This window comes from Molothrus aeneus, chromosome 3, assembly GCF_037042795.1.
Source record: "Molothrus aeneus isolate 106 chromosome 3, BPBGC_Maene_1.0, whole genome shotgun sequence".
Taxonomy (NCBI): Eukaryota; Metazoa; Chordata; class Aves; order Passeriformes; family Icteridae; genus Molothrus; species Molothrus aeneus.
Window position 1 is genome coordinate 27,901,135 of NC_089648.1, and position 21,745 is coordinate 27,922,879.

Here is a 21,745-nt window from a genome sequence, read left to right on the forward strand (position 1 = left end):
AAAACTCATCAATATTTAAAATGCAGCAAATACACTGCATTTTAAAAAACATGTGACATTATTATCACTGTTATTGGGGAACTTCCTTCTTTTATTTTGAGCTTTATCAGAAATGAATTTTTGTAGGTTTCTTCTGAGATCTCCTTCTTAAGAAATGTATTTTGTGAAAAGTAGCCATGATACCAAGAATTTCCTTTGAAAATATTATCACCAAGGTTTTTAAAGACCTGTGATTTGCTTTTATTCATTCAATTTCATCACTAAATCAGTGTCTCTCACTGTTTATACTGCACTGATGCAGTATTCCACACAGACCTGGCTTTGTTTTAATGTCATGTAATGCAAATTTAAATTTCCTCTGAAGCGATTTCACAGTGGAAGTTATCTCATATAAATACAACATTAACTAGCCATATACATTTCTAATATCAGTAGAATCTTGTGGTTTGACAGTTGATCAGACTTACCCTTCTACAGCTAAATTTATTCATGGTTGCTATGTCAGTCCTATCCCTACCTCTGAAGAATTTCTTCACTCTTTTTTATTTTTTTAAATCAGGGACTCTGCTGATTCCATCAATCCCTATAACCAGATGAGTTAACTTTCAGCTACACCACATATCTGAATATGTGGATTTCTAGCACTGTACAGGTTTCCACATTCTCTGAAGCTTGTATAAAAATAAGTCCACATAGTTACAAGCTTTTGCTCAGAAAGCAAGATATAATTGGAATTTGTCATGTTGATGTGGAGAAGTCTATAAAGAATATCAGGAATATTCAGTGATTCTCTTCAATTTATGAAAAACATCCTTTCAAAGTCTCTTTTTCTTTTGTGTTACTCATGTTGCCCTTCTACTTAACTGTAATTTTCAGTCCTACATGTTTGCAGTTTGTACACAGAATGATACAGCACTGAATTGAATTCCAAACAATTTCAAGTCTACATAGCTACAAAAACTGCATAACCCAAGAGGCCATTGCATTTACCAAAAGGGTGTATTTCACAAGAATAAGCAAGTTCAACTGCAGAAATGTTCTCCCTCATGTTTTAGTTTCAGCTGCTTGCAATATGATGGAAAGAAAATGTCTTGCTACCAAGAAAACATTTCCTCCTCAACTTAAGTGGTAAAATACTTGGAGTGCACTTCAAAGGACTTGAGGTAAAGATTTTAAAAGAGCTGTGTGTAGAAAGAAGAAAATATCTTGTGAATTTTTGAGATGGGAAAAGATAAAATAATTGTGCCAAAGCCCAGAACACTGCTTTACAATCATTTTTTTAAGATTATGAGGTTTCATTTGCCACATTTTATTTTCAAGATGCATCATTAATTCAAGCAGCTGAAAATATTTTATTCAGAACCTTTTTTAGTGCAGGCACCTCATCCTCTTCTTCTTCCAAAATAGACACAGAACAAAACAACTCAGAAAGTCAGTTTGTTGATTATACTGATTGTATCTTAGAACTGATAGAAAGTCCATAGTATTTTCAGCTTTTTATGGCTTTTGATTTTTAGTCTGGCTCTCTGTCACCTTCCAGACTAGAAGAACTTTACTGTGAGCAAAGTACAGGAGTGTAAGATTTTTTTCCAAATTAACTGAAGCTAGATTGAAATTACTTCTGGGCTCTATTTAGTCAATTTGCGTCCCTGGCTGTCAGGAAGCTTAATAAAGCTCTGCATCTAAAGAGAAAGAGAAGCAAAAGTGAACACAATTCAGCAAAGTCCTGAAGCTAAACAAAGAACACAAGCAGGGCTCCTTTCTGTTCATTAAATAACTTATCTTTAATCAACCTCAGTCTATAGTCCTCTTATGCCTTTTTAGATGGCCCCACTTACTTCTGTGCCCTTTATTTTGGGCTTTGTTATTTTGAGATTCTGTGTGCCATATCTCTGCCCTCACACCAGGCACATGAGTTTTGCAAATAGAGACTTAAATTACAGCAGTATTCAACCCATGTAATGTTCAATATCTGCAATACAGATGGCTGCACTGAAGAAAGTTTCCCTCCAGTCTCAGTCACTGGACACAAGTGACAGTGAAGATTAATTACAACATCCACCTCAGATATAGATGTGTATGTTGCAAATGTTAGCATTCATCCAGATTAATGCTATCCCCCAGTATCTGACTGAAAAATCTGTCTTTGATTCTGTTCTTGTTAAACATCATTTCCATGTCTATTTTTTTCTCCTTGGTGCCAATGGAAACAACTTTCTTTTACCTCTCCCTTTTCCCTACTCCCATCTTTTGTGGACGCACATAGACATCATATTCTGTAGGACCTGGGCATGTCCTGGAACAGAGGTCAATGACACATTTTCATGAGCAGCCTTTTTACAGGCAAAATGACCTCACATCTTCCTGGTAGGACACTAAAGTACAAAGCCACTGAAGGGTTTGCCACTTACCCCACATGGGAGCTCTGTCCTCAGCTGAAGTTAAAACCCAACAACTTTTCCTTTGTTGAATGCATCATATTCAGAAGCTGAGATGCAAAAATCCAGATTAAATATTTCATTGAAATTTGATTTAATGCTTTACTTTCTCAAATCTAATAGCTAATATGATAGCAAAAATTCCACTATTTACTTTTTACCAGATACCAGTCTCCTATTGTCCCAGAAAGCCATGTGTGCTACAAGAACTGTTGTCTGTCCAACACTAGAGACAATGGGATGGAGATTTTCAAAGCTATCTACAGGGCACTTAGATCTTCAAAAACTCCATTTAAATTGTTTCTGTAGGCATTTGTTTCACTGCAGGATTAATTCTTTTGAATAATATTAGGTCCCCTCCAAGGCCTCCACTGAGCTTCTTCAGGACAGGAGGAATATTAAAATTATAGGACCAACCTATATAGTCATTGCTCCAGGGATAAATGGGCAAAACTTGGGTCTGCATAGGAATAAATGTATTAACAATGTGAAGCAATGTCTCAGAGGAAAAAAATTATTTTCGTTTCCAAGATCATACACCACCTGTTTGAATTCCCCTGGTGAGATGAGCAGAATCCCAAAGTCTGCTGCTTGACTGCCCTTTCTGATTTGCTTTGCCATATGCAAACACTTCCTCCCACATGAAAAGGAGATTTTCCCTCCTTTCTCTTTCATTTATTCCTTTTTTTTTTCTTTTCTTTTTTTTTTGCCAAAGTCATAGTTACAGATCAAAGCTATTCTCTTGCTTCTGGAAAAAATAAAAAACTTTCATTTCTCTCTGTTTATCCATATATGCATATATATGTATGCATATATATATATAACAATATGAACAAAACTGTTACTCAGTTTTTCTGAGAATTACTTTTACAGTAATACTAAAAGAGGAAAAAATATTAGGAGGAAAATAATATAAAATTTTTGTTTTCACTGTAGAAAATTGTTACTTATTACTATTATGCAAGACTAATTCATGTTTGTGCAGTGTGTCCCATTACACATTGTGCATGCCTCATTCCTAAAGGCCAACCTGAATGTCTCCACCATGAAGCTCAAGTTTTAGTCTTCTCCTGAAGGACATTTCTGTAACTCTGAGTTCTTTATTATATATGACAACTGAGTGACCAAGAGGTGGATGTGTTCAAGTAAGGACTGCCTCCACTTCTCAATCTTATCTCTCAGGTTAAAAATTTTACAGCAGGTTTTGGCAATAATTGAACTTCAACAACTGAGCTGAAGTGCAAGGATGTGGTAGATATGTCTGAGAAATCCAAACAATCTGCTGACCTTGGAAGTGAAAAAGTTTTGTAACCCAAGTGCATAGTTTGAATTCTTTATGCATTAACACTGATACATAAAAAAACATGAAAGAAAAATCTCTTGGATGCAGAATGCCCAGCTGAGTTCAGGCACATTGCATATAGATTAATAATTTGGATGTCCTTCAGAAAGTTCATCTGAAGACTTCACAAAGTCTTAAGTTAAAGATATTCTCTACTCATATTAAAAATGCTTTTTTATAAACCACAAGAATTTTGTTACTTTTCAGGCCTGTCTAGGGAACCCAAATTACACATTCAGAGGAAAAGGCACCTGTTCAGACCCTTGTCAGGGTGGCCCCAGATGCTGCTCTGCTCTGTGGTCCAGGGGTGACACCCATCTGGATGAGTTAATGGGTTCTCTCCCATCTCTCTGGATCACCCTTCAGATTGAGGGGATCACTGCTCAAAAGCATGGGGCACATTATGGGATGCAGGGAAAAAGCATTTCAGGACTCCACAAGACTCATTATGGGATGCTTAGGTGAAGAACCAAAGGTGAAGAAAGGGATGGATCTAGGTGACTTGGGAACACACATGGGAAAAAAGAGGAAAATGTGAATAAAATGGGCTGATTGCTGATATACAGTTTGCTGTTCAGTGCACTTTTATGACTGTGCATGGTGCTCAGCAGAGTCTGCTTTATGTTACTGAATTCCCTTTCTAAGGATTTTTCTATTATACGTGTGTATGTGTGGAGGTCTAAGTAAGTGCCAACAGCTGGAGTGGGATCCAGGCTCAGAGGCCCCGGTGTCGGTGGTGCAAGCAACTGGAGGAAGTACAAATGTGTAAGAACGTACAAATGCACAACTGAGTGAATGATCTTTAGTAAATATTGAGCCAGGCTTGCTGGTGAAATGGCCTGGGGATCAGATGTGTTTGTGTTTCTGAGTATGAAGCCATGCAAGGAGCTGGGTACCAGCGGGGCCAAGGGAGTCCCGGTCAGACATTGGTGACATGAATTTGTGTATGCGTGAGCAATGGGGCTTTGCCAGCAGCTGCAGAGGGGCTCTGGACCTCCAGAGTTCCTGTGTCCAGGTGCTGAGACCCAGGGATGCTGGGATCCAGGGGGAAGGTACTGCGTAAGGCCAGCTGCTGGACAGACACACATGGTACAAATATTCACATATACACATACATATATCTCCTTCTCATGGACCTTCCCCCTGATCAGCCAGGCAGGAGAAGAGATGAGGCTGCTGGGGCTGCTCATGCTTGTGCCAGTGCTGATTATCCTGTCTGTGCTGATCTGTGTGTCCACTTGTCTCTATATGCATTCTATATGTATGTTTCTGTGTGTGTGCCTACTGGGAATCCACACAGAGCTGGGGAGTGTGGAGCTGTGACAGCCTCCCCTCTATCAGGTCACTGGATTTCACATAAAAACACAGAGACAATAAACAAAAAAAAAAGTAAAACATTTGTTTTACTTTAGAAATGGGACTTGCAGTAAGAAACTTACATTTCTCTCTGAGTTTCTCTTGAATCATTACTACTCCTGCTGAAGGTTTTGCCAACCCAGCTTCTGGAGTGAAGAGTCTGCCACACTCAGTAATAATAATATCAATATAGTGCTTACATTGCAATCTCTGTCTGAAAAGCTCTTTGAAAACATCTGCTAATTAATTCAATTAATTAATACAATTAGTCTGTAAAAACACTACACACTCCTCAAGTCATCCACTTGTAAAGCATTTCCCTTCTAACTTTTAAGAACTAAAAATATAACTGCATTCAATTCCCTTAATACCTGTCATTCTTACTCTGCGCCAATTAAGAGCTGACATATTCCTACCTAACAACAAGAAATAGAGAGACAGTGTGAGAGGAGGAAAGATTGTTTTAGGGTATTAAAGGGAATGTAATTAAATATTTGTTCAGGAGTAATTGTGCATAAATTACATTAGAATTAAGTTTCATATCATTAGTACATCTTAATTAGTGTCTTTTCAATGATCAGTGTTTAACTCGCAATTGTTTTGCTTTATTTTAAATTAAGTACTTCTTTGTAAACCATTTACTTAAATCCATTGCCCATAACTTTTTCTCTTGGTACTAGAACTGATGTTTATGATGTTATTAAATGTCTGCAGGTGCCCACTACAATTTCCAAGTCATAACATCTCAACACATTCCTCATAATAAGTGAAGATTAATTTTAGTATTTCTTGCCTCAGTTTTTAGAATATTTTTATATATATCAATATTAAAAAATACATGGGTGAAGTATACTTGTGCACTTAGCTGGAAGCAGCAGTCTTCTCTAACTTTTGGAGATGAAAGGTTAATTACATCAGGGGAAAGGCAATACAGTCTTAAATAATAGAACAGGAAGATGTGAATTAAGGCAAAGCATTTTTTGATCTGTATGATGGAGCACAGTTATAACAGCTGCATCAGAGCTACCTTGGCTGCTGGAGGTCATCTGGTCAAGTATTGCTGAATCATGCAGAAACAGACCATGTTACGGATAATAAAAACACTAATAGAGTTTTGCATAAGCATATTGCTTCCAAGGAGCAATGACTAACTCATTATCTTCAGAAATATAAAGTTTTTGGCAGCTCCTAAAAACCAGATTTCCATCTGTAACTAAAGTTGCAATTCAAGAGAGAAAAGTCTATGTCTTGGTCACAGAGATGGTGATAAATTGCCACTGAAAAATCTGTAGGAGGACAAGTAATTAAAAAACCAAAAAACCCAAACAACAAACCAAATCGAAAGCCAAAAAAACCTCACAGGTCAGTGTACTCAACATGAGATTTCACACATGTTTCTCTTTCCACATGCAACTTTCCATCTGCTAGCCATACATATCCATGTCCCTACATTCAATATATCACATCTCCATTTCTATTTTTCATCATTTTAGTATGGAAAATTTTTAATCTTGTAATCTTGGTTCTTTACTGAAAAAATGGGATGGCAGGCAACTGTTAACAATTATCTAAGAATAACTGTATTGACAGTTCTTATTAATGTGTAGTTTTGCAAGTCATTCTGAGAGTATAAGAACAGCTCTTTTGGATCAGACCACCAGTGCATCTAGCTAAATAGTCTCTGAGAAAGCAAGGGAACCCAAGATTTTCATTTAATCCACTCTCTTTGTATTTCCCAGTATCCACACTTGTTTTACGAAGAATAAGAGAAATCACAGCCTTGTTAATCCCCTCTAGTATCTTGTTTATGAAAATGGGGTCCATGAATCTTTCTAGCGTCTTATTCAGCATTTTGATACTATCTGCTTCTTGAGCTTCCTGTACTAAAACTATTGCAGTAATTTCAGTTATCATTACACCTAGTTGAAAATAACACTTCCATGATGCAGGTGATGTGTCTTCATCAACACTTTGTGTTTAAGAAGTTCATGTCAATCGTCAGAAACACTTTAGAAAGAGTAGCAAATGAGTGACTTACAGTAGGCCAGCACCCTTTTGCCTGGAAATATCCACTGAAATAATAGCAAATCTGAACCCAGATCTTGGAAGTCTTTGTCCCTAGCCACTGTGTTGAGCCACTCTTACTGGACTGTATTTGACAGGCACTGCATTCACAGAGGAGGTGAGAAACAGGAATTAGGTAAGCTGGTGGTTTCAGGTTGAAGATGAAACAGCCTTCAGAAACTGCATGCCATGTCCTCAGAGTAACAGCTTCTGCTGAAAACAAGGTGTCAGTGAGCATAAAGGAAAAGATTGAGAAGTGGATGTGGTAGTTATAATGGGACTGCAAGATGTCATCCCAGTGTGGACATGGGAGACACAGACACAGTCTTTGGAGTATATCCAAGAAAGCTGAAATCAAAGGCCAGTTTGAAAAGAGCTACTAGGACAAATTGAGACTGACAAGATGAGCTTAGCTCCTTCAGTCTCACTAAACATGAGGATGAATTGAATGACCTGCTATAACATCTTCCAGCCTCAGTTTTGTCTGTTTAAGAGTCTGAGAAATGCTGAAAATACACAAAGTAAATATTCATGGAGAGAAGCTATTTCTGTTAAAGCAACAAGTTAAATTTTTAAGTAAAAGCCCAAAAATTTGATGCAAATTGACTAAGCCAAAAATTAGGTTTCCAGCAAAATTCTGGAACAGTCTTTCTATGGCAAGAATAGGGACAAAATTAATAATTTTAAGAAGCAGTTAAATCATGTTATTGAAAGGGTAGATAATGAAGTTACCAATAATCATTGAAAGCCAGATTTGCTGATCTGGGAATTTTTTCTGAGGACTTTCTGACAGCTGATCATCAGATGCTTATCTTCAAGGGATAATATCCAAGGTTACTGAGACCTGGAATGGAAACCAATATTGCCTAGTAAGATAGCATGAGCCTTCTGTGCAATACTGATTGAGACAAAAATGTGGAGGCAAGAGCAGCGATTATCTCACCCCATTCTCCATCTGGGTTCATTGCCCTGTTGCATTCTGCTTTGATTGCTTCAGTGCTAAATCTGATACCTGTGGACATTCATTCTAAAACTATTGTGACAGATGCCTGCTTCTGTACAAACCTCTTTGAGAAATACTCGAGAGGCTAATAAAAACCTTTTTCTTCAAGAACTGCAAGGACTTTAAAAGCTGCTCATTTTATAAGAGCTCTTATTTCAGTGATAACTAAAGAAAAAATTGAACATTAAGAAAAACCAGGTATTTCTTTGGCCATTTTCTTTTTATTTACTTTGGACTTGAAAACATGGAGATGTGACAGAGCAAGAAAAATCAAGTTAGAAAGATACTCAGAATTAAATGACCAACCTTGGTCTTAACTAAGATATCAAAGAATAAAGTTCTGGTAATCTTCTACATCATGAATTATATACTGTCAGTGCTGTAAATACATGTGTCTTTTCACACTCTGACAATATCCCCATGCTGACATGTTAATATTTTAATAGTTTCCTAAAATCTTTCTCTCAGCCACATTTTTAATTCACCAAGAACAAGAGGCAAGTTTACATATCTATATGGTCAGCAACCAGACTTTTCAGATATTCTATTGAAATAAATCAGATACCATTAATGTGGTTCAGGGATGGTCATATCCTACAAAATGCACAAGTTCCAGTAATTTGTAATGTAACACCTAATATTAAAATCTCAGAAAAGTACAGCCCTATGCTGTACTGTGCTTTCACTTCATGAAAATATGGTTCAGTTAGGGACCTTAGACTGCCAAAAACTGGTCTTTAAATCAATCTGATTATAAGTCATTTACAAGGCTCAGTTCCACTTTCATAATCAGCTGGAGCCTTAGCATTGACTACAGTGAGATTACAATCTATCAGCAAGTCAATATTAAAAAGCAAGTAACCCAAGCACGGTTTTTTATATGTAATACTTGATTTAAAGAATGAAGGACAGGATGTGAAAGAAGTGAGAACAAGATGTGTGTGCAAAAGTGTAAGAGAGATAGAGATATAATTACTGATAGGAAATGCTGTAGGGTTCTGAAAGTGATATTAATGAGAGAAATGCAAAGAGAATCTTCATATTTTACCAGTGGAAAAATACAGTGATTTTATAATGGTGGATGTTGAAACCCCATCATCACCAAGTGGATTTGAGATAAAACACCTCCACACAGAGGATAATCTCTGTTGTGTCAGGCTGGGGGATGGTGTAGATTCTCTATTCAATACTTCAGCTACTGCATTCTGCCATTCTGTCTATCAGATACATTCACTTCCCTCTTTTGTGAGACATATAATCATTCCATTGTACTGTGCACTGCTAATCTCTTGCTGCAATTTCTGAAATCTCTGAAATCACTTTTTATGCAGTTTATATTTCAAATCTCTTCAAGGTAGAATTGTGGCTCTGCATAAATCTTTTTCTCTTGTATGAAATGTATCAAAAAACAAGATGCAGTCACAAAATGTTCCCTTTACTGGATGACTGTACACGTTCATTTGATTTTTATCTTTCTGAAGACAAACATATCATCCCATTCTCCCAGGAACTTGTAGTGAAAAACTTGAAAAACTTTCTTTGCATTTTTATGAAAGTTATGATAACATTCCTATGACTGAAGCACAGCTCTGCCTTATAAAATAGATGAAATACAGTGTTCCTCATACTTAGCAAGATGTATTAGTAGGCATGAATAAATGATCTCAACAACTTGCACTATCGGAATCATGCAGCATCTTGTCCCATTGTTGTATCCATACCCTAAGCTGGAGCCTAGAAAGGGAGGATTTCATATAAGCCTACTACTTCTGAAGTTTATTGATTTTACACAAAAGCCCTCCTCCAAACAAACAAAAAAAAACCCCAGCACTATTACACTATTTTCACTTCCTATTAGACACATACTCAGAGCAAAACAGACAAAACACCTTTTGGACATGAATTGTTAACTTTTGTGAAGATGCCTATGGGTGACGGTATCACAGACTTTGAAGTTTTTTGTATGCACATCTCTCAAATACTTTAGACTCTTCTCCAAAATGCCTTGAAGAAAAGCCAGTCCTACTGAGAGAGGCTAAGACTCTTTTGCATTGTGTTCTCACTGACTCTCCTGAGAAGCAATTGAGTTCTGAGTGTTTGGGCTTGCACAACTTTCCTAATAAGAGAATTACCACACATCTGAACTAGATCTCAGACAGCCTAACTACAGCTCTTCTGAGGCAAAACCTCCTCCTCCTCAGGCTTCACAAAGCTCTTGAGTGTAGCTGTGTCATAGATTCCATTACAGAGATGGACAGAAAGTTAATTTATTCCCACTTGTGATTTCTGTAGACTTAAAGGAATGGATGATGAAGACAAGGCAAATGTGGACCTTGAAGAGTTTTATCTTTCCAAAAATATGCTTATCATACATTACATGACGTGGTATTTTAGAGGTTTTCTACTACATATTGTTTTCTAAATATCTCATTCTAGGTTGCTATTTCCTTGATGATTTCTGTATGGTGATCTTCCCCTTTTGGGGGATCCAGACCCTAGCAGTATTAACAATTACTTAAGGCTTGTCTCAGATGCTTAGGTTACAGCACAAAAAGAATAAACTACCAGTACAACAAAAGCCATCACTGTTTTATTTCTTCTGTTTCTGGATCTCAACTGAATAAAAAGCCTAATGTACTATGTCTACATAGTGAACATCTACTAGTTGAGTATGAGGTGCAAAATCTTACATCTCACTGGGTATATTGAATTGTCTGCAGTGTTCTACTTTCAAATAGTCCTATTTGCTCCAAGTGTAAAATGCACTTACTTATCCCAGTCCCTATGAAGGAAATTCTGAGCTTTAAATGGGATGTGTGCTATTCAGACATATAATTTTTGCCCTTACAAATTTTTCTTTAAAAACTTTAAACCAAGCAACCTAGGAAAGTTTCAAAACAGTCATATCAAACAAAGCTTCCATAACTAATATGAGATATTGCAGAAAATTATAGCCATATTTTAAATCCCTCAACAATTTTTCACAGGAAACCCAGAAGAACAGTTTTAATTTAACTGACATATTTGATATGCTAGCAATGAATTTTTGCAAAAGGTACTAACTGATTTATGGTTTTAATCTGTGTACAGTGAGTGCTTTATGGAAATCGTACAAATTGTGGGCTACTCCTTAATGCATCTCTAACAATGATAAATTTTAAAAAAATCAAACACATAAAACTCCACTCTATTTCACCTTTTTGAATGAAAATTAGCCTGAGAATGAAAACAAAAACACTGTATCTTGGTGATATGATGAAAAGCAATCTTAAACAATCAAAAATTGCATTAACAGGCAGAAGCTATTTGTTTTTGCTGGTTTTTTTGCTTTCTTATTATTCTTAGTATTCTTTTTCAGAAAGTTCAATGTGTCCTGTCAGTGTGACAAGTGCAAAACTGTTGACTAATCCAGAAACATCTTAATGAATCAAAATGAAAGGATAGTATTACCTATAAGTAGAAAAAAAGTGTTTCCTGTGGTGAAGAAGTTAAAGTTTTGCTAAAGGAAAATTCTGGAGAGGCAGATATCGCAGAGGCAGATATCTCTGTCACAAAGACTTGTGACCAGAAAGTACATTTTTTCAGCAGGTTTTAGTCATTGTTTCAATGTTTAGTTCATGGTTGTTCTCTAGGTAAAAATATTTTTGTGTAATTTTTCAGTGCATTTTGGAATTATCATGAATCGACAATAACAATCATGCACTGAAATTCCCAGAGCAAGTAGTTGCCACCAGGACTAGTAAGTACAAAGTCACCAAAATGCATCCTAAATCCACAGAAAATAGATCCTAAATACAGAAAGTTTCATCTCAGGAGAGTGACAATTGCTTTAAATGCAGGAAAGAAAATGGTGTGTCCCTCTTCCCACTTCTCCTTCAGATCTATCTCAGAACCATACAATAGCCAAGGGATATTCTGTGCCATAGAATGCCATGCCCAGTAACTGGGCAGTTGCTAAGAAGGGAGCTGGTGATGGTTTGGGTATAGGCTGGGTATTGGTCACTGCGTGGTGAGCAATTGCTCTGTCCATCACTTTGTTCTCTTGGGTTATGTCATTCCCTCTCTCATTATTGTTATTGTTTTGTTATTGTTATTACCACTTTTATTATTATTAATTTCAGTTATTAAGTAATTCTCATCTCAGCCCATGAGGTCTATCTTTTCTTTCTGATTCTCCTTCCCAGTATGGGTGTAAGGTGAGTGAGTGATTGATTCCCTGGCACTCAGTTGACAGCTGGGGTTCAACCATGACAAACAGTAACAACCCCAGGTACAAACCAAACCTAAAGGTTTTCAGTTCCAGTAAACATGAAGAGGAGCATAAGACACCTAAGTAGCCACAATAATGTTAAATTAAGGTGAAACTAGATTTAAATATTCCAGATTGTCCTTCTAAATAATAGAAATATTTTCACCATCTCTACATTCATCAGTGTCTAAATGAGGCACAGAATAAAAAAAGTCCTGTAGGATATAAGTAATGGAAAATAAAAGTAGAGTATCTTATACTTTCATAGGTTTCATGATCAGCAGTGTGGACTTCTTTTGCCATTGTTTACAATATACATGACCAAAAAATTCTTTAATGGTTGCAGATGGGTAGTGCAGCTGATTTCAGAGTGCATCATCTTTGACAGCCCCTGTCACTGGATTATGGTTTGCTTTCTTCTATCTTGGTGTCTGAGACCAAGGAGTCCACAAATCAGGGTTAGCTCACTGTGGCCCTAAGCAAGAACTGTTAACTGTATGATGCCCTCGCTAGTCTTCATTCTTGAATGAAAAAGAATTACAGGGATTCAGAAGCAGAAAAAAGTTAAAGTAAAAAGCCTGATGGCTTTATCCTACACCACAACATCTGTGTTTCCTCTTCCCTTGGAATGCCTGCTGCAGGCAAAGCAGCACAGGTTGGGTTTAATTGCTCCTGCTGTCTGCCATAAAATACATCACGCCATTTCTCCAACTGAATAATGGAAGCAGAAGCATGATTGATAAAGAGATAAGCCAGGTTAATTGGCTTTATTTCAACAAACATCAATTAATTAAATTAAACACCAGAGGGAGGGCAGCTGCTCACTCTAGTTCAGCCTGGAGATCTTCCTCCCCTCTCTCTGCTGATCATGAAAAGCCACAGGGCTCCCTGGAATAACTCCAGGAAGGCCAACCTCATAAAGAAATTATTTCAAAATTGTCATATGGTCTGCATTCTTAACCTTTTTGCAACTCAGTCAGCTAAAAGAAGAATTCAACACAGCTAGCCCTTCATGATTCCTCAGCTCTCTCAGCAGGAATCAAAAAATTAAAATCCCCTGTAAAGGAAACTGCAATCAATCTATCTCCTGCAATTTGGCTTGCAGGGCTTTTGTTAATTTTCTTTTTAATTATGGTCTACAGTCATGGAACACATTAATTGTTAGGGTTCATTCCATCCTCTACCTGCCAACGCAGACCAAGATTGGTCATTTTTGATGAAAGATTATTTTTCACCATAACAAGTCAGTCAAAATGAAACTTTCCTGCTTTTTGTTGCATGAACCTAAGGGTTCTCAGAAGAAAGGGAAGAGATTTCCTACCTTCCTTCTCTTATTTTCTTTTTGTTTATTATTTGTTTCTATAGGTGTTTGTGCTGCTGTAAGAAACGTTAAAGAAATGAGATAGTAAAATGTATGAAAGTGTCAATGACAAATTTTTTGTAGTAGTATGAAGATTCTCCCATGTCACAAAAGACACACAGACACACATATATGGTCATATCCAACTATGATATCCAAATCCTACATAAAATCAATCTGTCACAGATTTAAGATCACAGAAAATACAGAAGCCAGTCAAGAAGTCTTCTACTTTCCCAAATCAAGATTAAAATATATATATAATCCCAGACAGATACTGACCCATCCTGGTCCTAATTCAATGTTTACAACCTCTCCTCCAAGATCCTGACTCTCAGATGACTCTTATTCCCTTCTAGATCTTCTTCAGACAGTCCACATCTCCCGTAAAACATTATGGACAAAAGTGAACACAGTGTAGTCCAGACTAGAACTGAGGATATTGGGAGAATTACTTTGACCATTTTGTACATGTCATTTATGATTATACATGCTTATATTGAATATGCTACTTTCACCTCAGCAAACAACACCAGATTACTTTCAGTTTGCCACTCCCCTTGCCTCAACACCAGTTATTCCTCAGTCCACTTCTGTGTAGCTGGGATTTCTTACTGATGAATTTACCTCTTTCTTATCCTTATTGAGGAGTACCCTGTTTATTTTGACTCATTAATGGAAATTACCACAATTTTTTCTTAATTTTAAATCCATCTTTCAGTGTGCTTGCACCATGTCTCCTGCCTAGACAGAAGTTAAATACAAATGATGTAACAGGTTGTCTTTTTCATTGTCCTATCAGTTCATGAAAACAATGGACAGCATCAGGCATAAAAAACCACAGGGGATACCACTTGAAAGCATCTTTTCACTTGTGACCCATTAATTATTACTACCACTTGTACAGCTATTTTCCCTAACCTTGTTTATGTGACTGTTGTTGAAGACAGTGTCAATAACCTGCAGATATACAGTATCTACTTCTCTGCAAAAGCCCTGTTATCTGTCACACAAGGTAGTTTTATATGATTTCCTCATGACAAAGTCTTGCTGGATATTTCTCAACCCTCAAGGGTTTGCCAATAAATTGATGTTCCAGTATTTCTCCAGGCATTAAACTTAAATATCCCAGTCACTCTTTCCCAGCCTTTTTAAAGGCTTTGCCCATTTCCAATCTTCTGGAACTTCAATCACTCTCCATGAACTTTCCCAAGGGTTTGCTTGGAGACTGTTGTATGTACAATTCCACTGTATGTAAACCGCTCTTGTTCTCCGAAACTTCTTTCCGTTTTTTTGTCCTAAGAAGAGGAGCTTCCTACATGGAAAGTGGCTTCATGCAATACAATTGATTCACAGTTCTGCATAAATCATTAAGGTATTTCCATCAGCTTCTATGACTTCTGCTCAGGTCTTATATGTGTCTCAATTCTTTACTCCATATTCTATACAGGATCCTTATATTTTAACATACAAAACCAGAGAAAATCACAACCTGTGATCTCTATTCATACGCATCCACTCTTCTAGACACAAATTATTAGCATAAATATTCAATCAAATTCTTGTTAACTGTTCTTTGGCCAGCTGTGGTATTATGTTTGCTATTATGTGTCCAAAACTATTTTCTAGTCATTTAACTCCCAACACTGCTCACAGTTGTAACAATATGAGGTCTCTGGGACCCTCCTGTGTAGTTCTGATTCCACAATCAAAAAAATACATCCTGACATGCACAAACATACCAGCATGGCTTTTTATGTTGCCCACCTCAAATTTTACTATGGTTTTAGTGTTTGCACTGTAGAGTACCTATCTCTAGATGTAAAATTTTGGGTCATGTAGGTTAGAGCCTGCCATTCTTTCCACATAAATATAATTGATATTAAGAGGTCTGTGTTTCACTATGGTCTGCAAAGTTCTCAAAATACCTCCAGGTGAGGTATCATTATTACATATAGCATATCTCCTCTCTTGTCAGGAGACTGAACCTGGCTTGTTTTTACAGCACAGATCCTATGGCACTGCTTTAGGCCTTAGGAGCAAGGTGGTGCTGAAAACAGTTTTTATGTCTGCCATCTGTGACCTGGCTGCATTATGAATAAGAATACTTGAATCCGGGGTAATGACAAACACAAATTCCATCTTTAATCTAGACCTCAGCTATGCCTAAGTGTGACCAGCTGCCAATCAACTAGGTTTTTTGGTTCAGGCCTCACCAAGCACAGAGTGCCATCCACAGCCAGAGAGAACAGAGAACAAAGAGTGCATTTACTGGTGACATTTTACTGTGTGTCAGTTCAGTACAGTTAATCTTGTCAATGAAGAAAAAGTACAGCAGCCACCTGGCTTGTCATTGATTCCCTAAGTTTTCATGAGATTCAAGTGTTTTGAAATCCTGACTGAAATTCACTCTGTAGTTGATAGAGTTGGGGAAAATATACAAAAGGAATTTTTCCAATCCCTAAGATAGGCTGTCACGATACCTAAATGGTATCTTTGACCCACAAATACATCATGGGCTTTTCATCATGTCCGTATGTCCTTGGAGCTTCACCTCTAGGCTGACCCAGCATGAGAGAAGCAGAAAGTAGATGAGCATGCAAAACAGAAAAACCACTGTGGATTTAATTTATCTCTCTCTCTCTCTTTTTGTTGCAGACAGTCACTGGTCTCACAGAGGGACAAATAAGCACAGTTACACATATGTTATTAAATGTAATTGTATTGATACTTATCAGTATAATTAAATATCTGGAAAAAAACTGTAACAATTCAAGGCACGGTATAAGCAGCAATGACATTAACCTTTAATAATCAGCTTTTCCCTTCACACTGTAGTAATGACCATTTTAATTAGTAATGAAATTATTAAATATGAAAAGCATGAGCTATGCCATGATACTACACATGGGCACCTTTCAAGGACTAGCTGGCTGCACACCTTGAATGATGCATTCAGGGAGCTTTTTTACTACTGCTGGTTGCAGCCTCTGGGCACCGCAGGGTTTTCTACAGCCAGGAGGACTAAATTAAGTGACTGCTGTTTTGGTAAATTGAATGATCTAAAACAAACACAGCCGGATTGTGCTGCAATCTTGGGAAATGCTATGACCTTGACAGCCCTTCTCTCAGCTAAGCTGTGTTCCTCTGATGTGTGGAGATCAAAATCTCTCTTAATCCTGAAAATCACATATCTCAAAGCACAGCTGATCCTCTTGGCAGTCCCTTTAAAAGTAGAGGCAGATGAGGGCAGCTTCAGTGTTCCAAGGGGTATCTCCAATTTAGGATATGCCAGGTGGTTGCTCTTCATGTACACTAGAGTGTACATTACACTGTACTGGACAAGTAAGCTCTAGGATGCTTTCCTCACCCCTCCCACCCAAATTTACAGTCTTCTCATCTGTTCCTTTTCAAAGGCTGCAAGTCAAGATCCTTTTCATCATAATAGCTTTTTTCTGAAGGATTAAAGTCACCTTGCAAGTTTTAATTATTCCCAAGACTATAGACCATCCTCTAACAGAAGTTGTTCCCAGGGGTTTGGTGTGATACTGGTGTGTGTACTAGCACAAGACTGCTGTCTGATTTCTGATATTTACAAGGTATTACAATCCCATTTTAGACTATAAAAGTATTCATTTGTTGGCACAACAGAAATATTTGACCCAGGATCAAAGGAAAAACTTCTGCTTTTAGGAAATGAACAGCTGGATCCCAGACTTCCTAACACATGGAGTTTGAAAGGTCACTGAATGCCTGCTGTCAAGAACATTAATTGTTCCAGACAACTCTGATATGTTTCACAGAACACCTAAGGTTGGAAGGGATTTCTGGAGCTTATCTTGTCTGGCCCCCTGCTCAAGCAGGATCACCTGCCTCAGGCTACCCAGCATCACATCCAGGTGATCAGTTACCTCTGGGTGACCCGAAGTCACTCCTCTGTCATACGGAGGATTTTCTACTAACATGATTGGAAACAAACTTTGGCATTAGAAACAGGTTATGCAAAATCTTCCCCCACACTGCTTTCTGAGACATGTTTTCCCCCTCGTAGGAATCCTGAGCTGTTCATTGTCACCCACTGGAACAGAAATTCTCTGTGCACAAAGCACAGAGAATTTAGAGGTCCCAGTAATGTTTCTGTGTACTGCACTATCTCATAGAATTGCAACAAATACCACTGCCTAATGCCCACTGAAAGTCAACACTAAAAACTCTTTTCCCTCATTACAGACACAAATGACAGGCTTTCAGAATGATTAGCTGGAATTGGCCTTTTCCATCAGATACAAGCCCAGAGGAAGGAGTGTGCCAGGAAAAGAAGATAGTTATATGGGCTTCTTTGTAATGCAAATGTAGGAACATGCTTTTTATCTTCAGACAAGTGCAAGTGCTTCACAAAGATTTTATTTAAAGCTTGTGCTCTCATGCATTACAAAAGTGAAGCAAAGAGACATGCCAGCATTAATAAACTTCGAGGGGCTGTATTATTAGTTCCGAAGAATAAAGAGAGAAAGAGCACACAATTTAATGTCAGACTTATTAACAAAGAGACAAATGTTATTCATGCATGGAATATGGTAGAATTGAGTAACATCTCTATTTACACTGGGGACTTATATAAACACAAAACCAGTTCTGTCTCTATCAACATTTAAATCACTCTAGTGAATCCCTAAGTTCCTTTTTCTTTGGCTGTTTTCCTCACATTTCCATATCACAAAGCTCTGATAGTTGTGGTGACAGGAAGATGCAGTTCAAGTGAATGCATCTGCTACAAGCACTTGCTCTGTTGTGTGCTTGCCTGGCATTTAACAGTGATGTTGTAAATACATCATGTCATGACTTCCTTTCATTCACTTTCATTTCTACTCAGAAATACATGCAGAGTGGGGTCTGCAGAATGGGCAAGCCAGGAAAGATGAAAAGAAACAAAAACAAAACAAAACAAAACAAAACAAAGAAAAAAACCCAAAAAACCCAAAAAAAACCCAAAAAAAAAACCCCAAACAAAGCTGAAACAAATAGAGAGTTCCATTAATATAATCTTTATTCCCTTACACTATCAGCTACATCTCAAGGAAGACAACCAATGCCACATCCCAATATTGGTGTTTTTTCTGCACTTCTCCACCTCTGTTGTCACATGTCACATTCACATTTTCCCCAAAAATCCCTTTGCCCAGAATTTTTCTCCTGGGAAGATGCGAAGGCTCAGAGAAAAAAGAAAACAATAAATACCTAATTTGCTTCTCCTGTGTTTTGCTCCTTTCGGGTTTGGCAATTGTTTACCAACAGGTGATTGTTTCATTGGACTCCAGAATGAGTTGTTTTCACTCATCGGCCAATCAGTGACAAGCCATGTTGAGACTCTGGAGAGAGTTATGAGTTTTCATTATTATCTTTTAGCATTGTGTAAGCATCCTTTCTTCATTCTTTAGAATAGTTTAGTTTAGTATTCTTTTACATAATATAGTATCATAAAATAATAAATTAGCCTTCTGAGAACATGAAGTCAGATTCATCATTCCTTCCTTCATTGGGGCACCCCACAAATACAGTAGTCACAGGCACCCTATTTCCTTCTAGACAGGAGTTTCCAAATAGGTGAGAAAGGGGAGGGCTGACACACATCTAAGTGTATCCAGAGGAGGAGGTGGAGTAGCATCATTTCCCAGCTAATCTATGAAACCCAGGTTAGCCAAGTCACTGATACAGATTGCCTTGGCAAATACAGAGCCTCTAGCAGTTTAGCTGGTCCAGCACTGGACTCAGAGGGAGGATCAATTAAATTCCCTTTTCCATCTTATTTCTGCAAAGCAGAAACTGCCTGAAATTCAAGCTGGAATTGATTGACTACTGAGGGAGAGAGTAGGAAAACTTACAATCCTATATCTATGTATTTTGAAGATCATGTAATCCACAGTACCTTGGTTATTAGCTGGTTTACACATTAATCCAGGTCTCACTTTCTAAAAGCACCCAGCAAGGTGGAAGATCTTTCCCCAATGCCCAGCATCAAAGGTTGTGGCACAGCAGGAAACTCACTTGACCTCATGGCTATTTGGCCATCCTTGGGAAGAAAGGGATAGGAGCAGCTCTTTTAAGATGTTGACATGGGAGCCTACACTATAGTGTATAAAATTGGTTTTCAAATAGTACTACATCTGGTTGAGGAAACCACTTTATCTTGAATTAAAACACATCTCTGAAAAACTTTGATTCATACACACTGCTATTAAGTAATGCTAAAAAAAAAAAAAAAGCAGGGAAGGAAGGAGAGAGAAAGGCCACTTTATTGTAGAAAGAACTGTTGAAAAGATTTCTATGGCCAGAGAACATACTGAGGGTTTCAAAAGTACTCATAATGCTGTGTACTTCTTAGGCAAAAAAAATAATCCCATTTTAAAGAAGGGGATGAACTCTAGGAAACTAAGAATTCAAGAGTTTTCTTGAGAAAGCTGTTCTCTTCACAGAGCTTATATTCATATTTAGATCCACCCTCCCAAACATAGGAAAAAGTTGAGAAAAAGTTGAGAAAAGTTAAGAAAAAGTTTTCCATTCAGCTGACCGATAGACATGTCCATCTTCAACATCTCCCTCATATGCTCAAAACCAGAGCACAACTCTGGTTATGATACTAGGTCTGGTCATAACTCTAGATATTAGTCTCAAATGACAAGAAAGAGACAATGGCATTTCCCTTCCACCGTGGACACTGCACATCAAACTCTGCTTCTCTCTGACAGCCCATGATTCATGCAGCTCTTATGATGTGTGTCCTTGTTCCATCCAGGACAGAGTCAATTTTTTGCAGTGAACCATGCCAAGACAGAGCCTGGAGTTGTGTGATCATGGCTAGGAAGTTATTCTAGATTATGGACATCACTGTCAGGACTGGGTAAGGGACTCTCTGGCTTCCAAGAAAAAGGATGCAGCTTACAGTCCAAAAAAAGCATGGTGGGAGGAGGAAAACCATCTGGTTTCTTCATTGTCATCAAGGGTCTGTGGTGAACATTTCTACGCGTGAGTCATCCCCTCTTTTTGTGTACTTTTGCCATTAATATTGTTGCTGTTACTGTTGGTTCTGTTATCTCATTGCTGTCTCCAGTAAATTGTTCTTGTCTCAAGCTGTAATCTCTGTCTCGTGTGCCTTGTATAAGTGGCCTTTTAATGGGTGTACTAAATTGGGGAATACTATTCCTAAACCATTAAAATGTACAATTCACAACAGTTGGAACACTCAGACAATCCTGCACTAGGTCTTCAGCAGCTGATAAAGCTCACATAGAGATGGAGTTTTCAGTGCTTATGCTCCTGACTCCTTTGATCCAAGTCTGCCTATCCTCTACACTTGCCACCCTACCAGTGGTAGGACAGAGAACCTTCTGTGCCTGGCTGTGTTTGCACATTTCACAACTTGTTCATGGTGGTATTTCATCTTGTCTTCAGAACTTGCTGACTCCTGGCTGTACTAAGTGAAGCAACTTCTCCCTTGCCAGTCTGCTCCAAATAATAAACTTTTGGTTTTTTCTTCAACCTATTGTCCTGCCTTTGAAGTTGACTGTGTTTTAGAAGCAGGGGTAGGCATATTGCACTATTGAATAGCTCTGAAGTGACAGATAAGGGGTAGAAATAAAAAGCAGAGATTGCATAGTAAAGAAGAAAACAGTTTCTCAAAAGGCTGGGGAATGCAAAGGAAGCACTCCTCACCTTCCAACCTGTAAAAAGACACTAACTACAAATGAAAAAAGCAAGATTTAGAACTCTTGCTGAACTTACCTGCTGAATAATTCATGAATGCCAGAGTTGGGTCTGTTTGAACATCTCCACTAATCACCAAGTATTATTTAGTTATTGCTCACTGGGACACAAGTAAAAACAATCCACCCAAACTTAAAAATGTAAAGATCTTCAGAAGAAATAAAGTATCTGC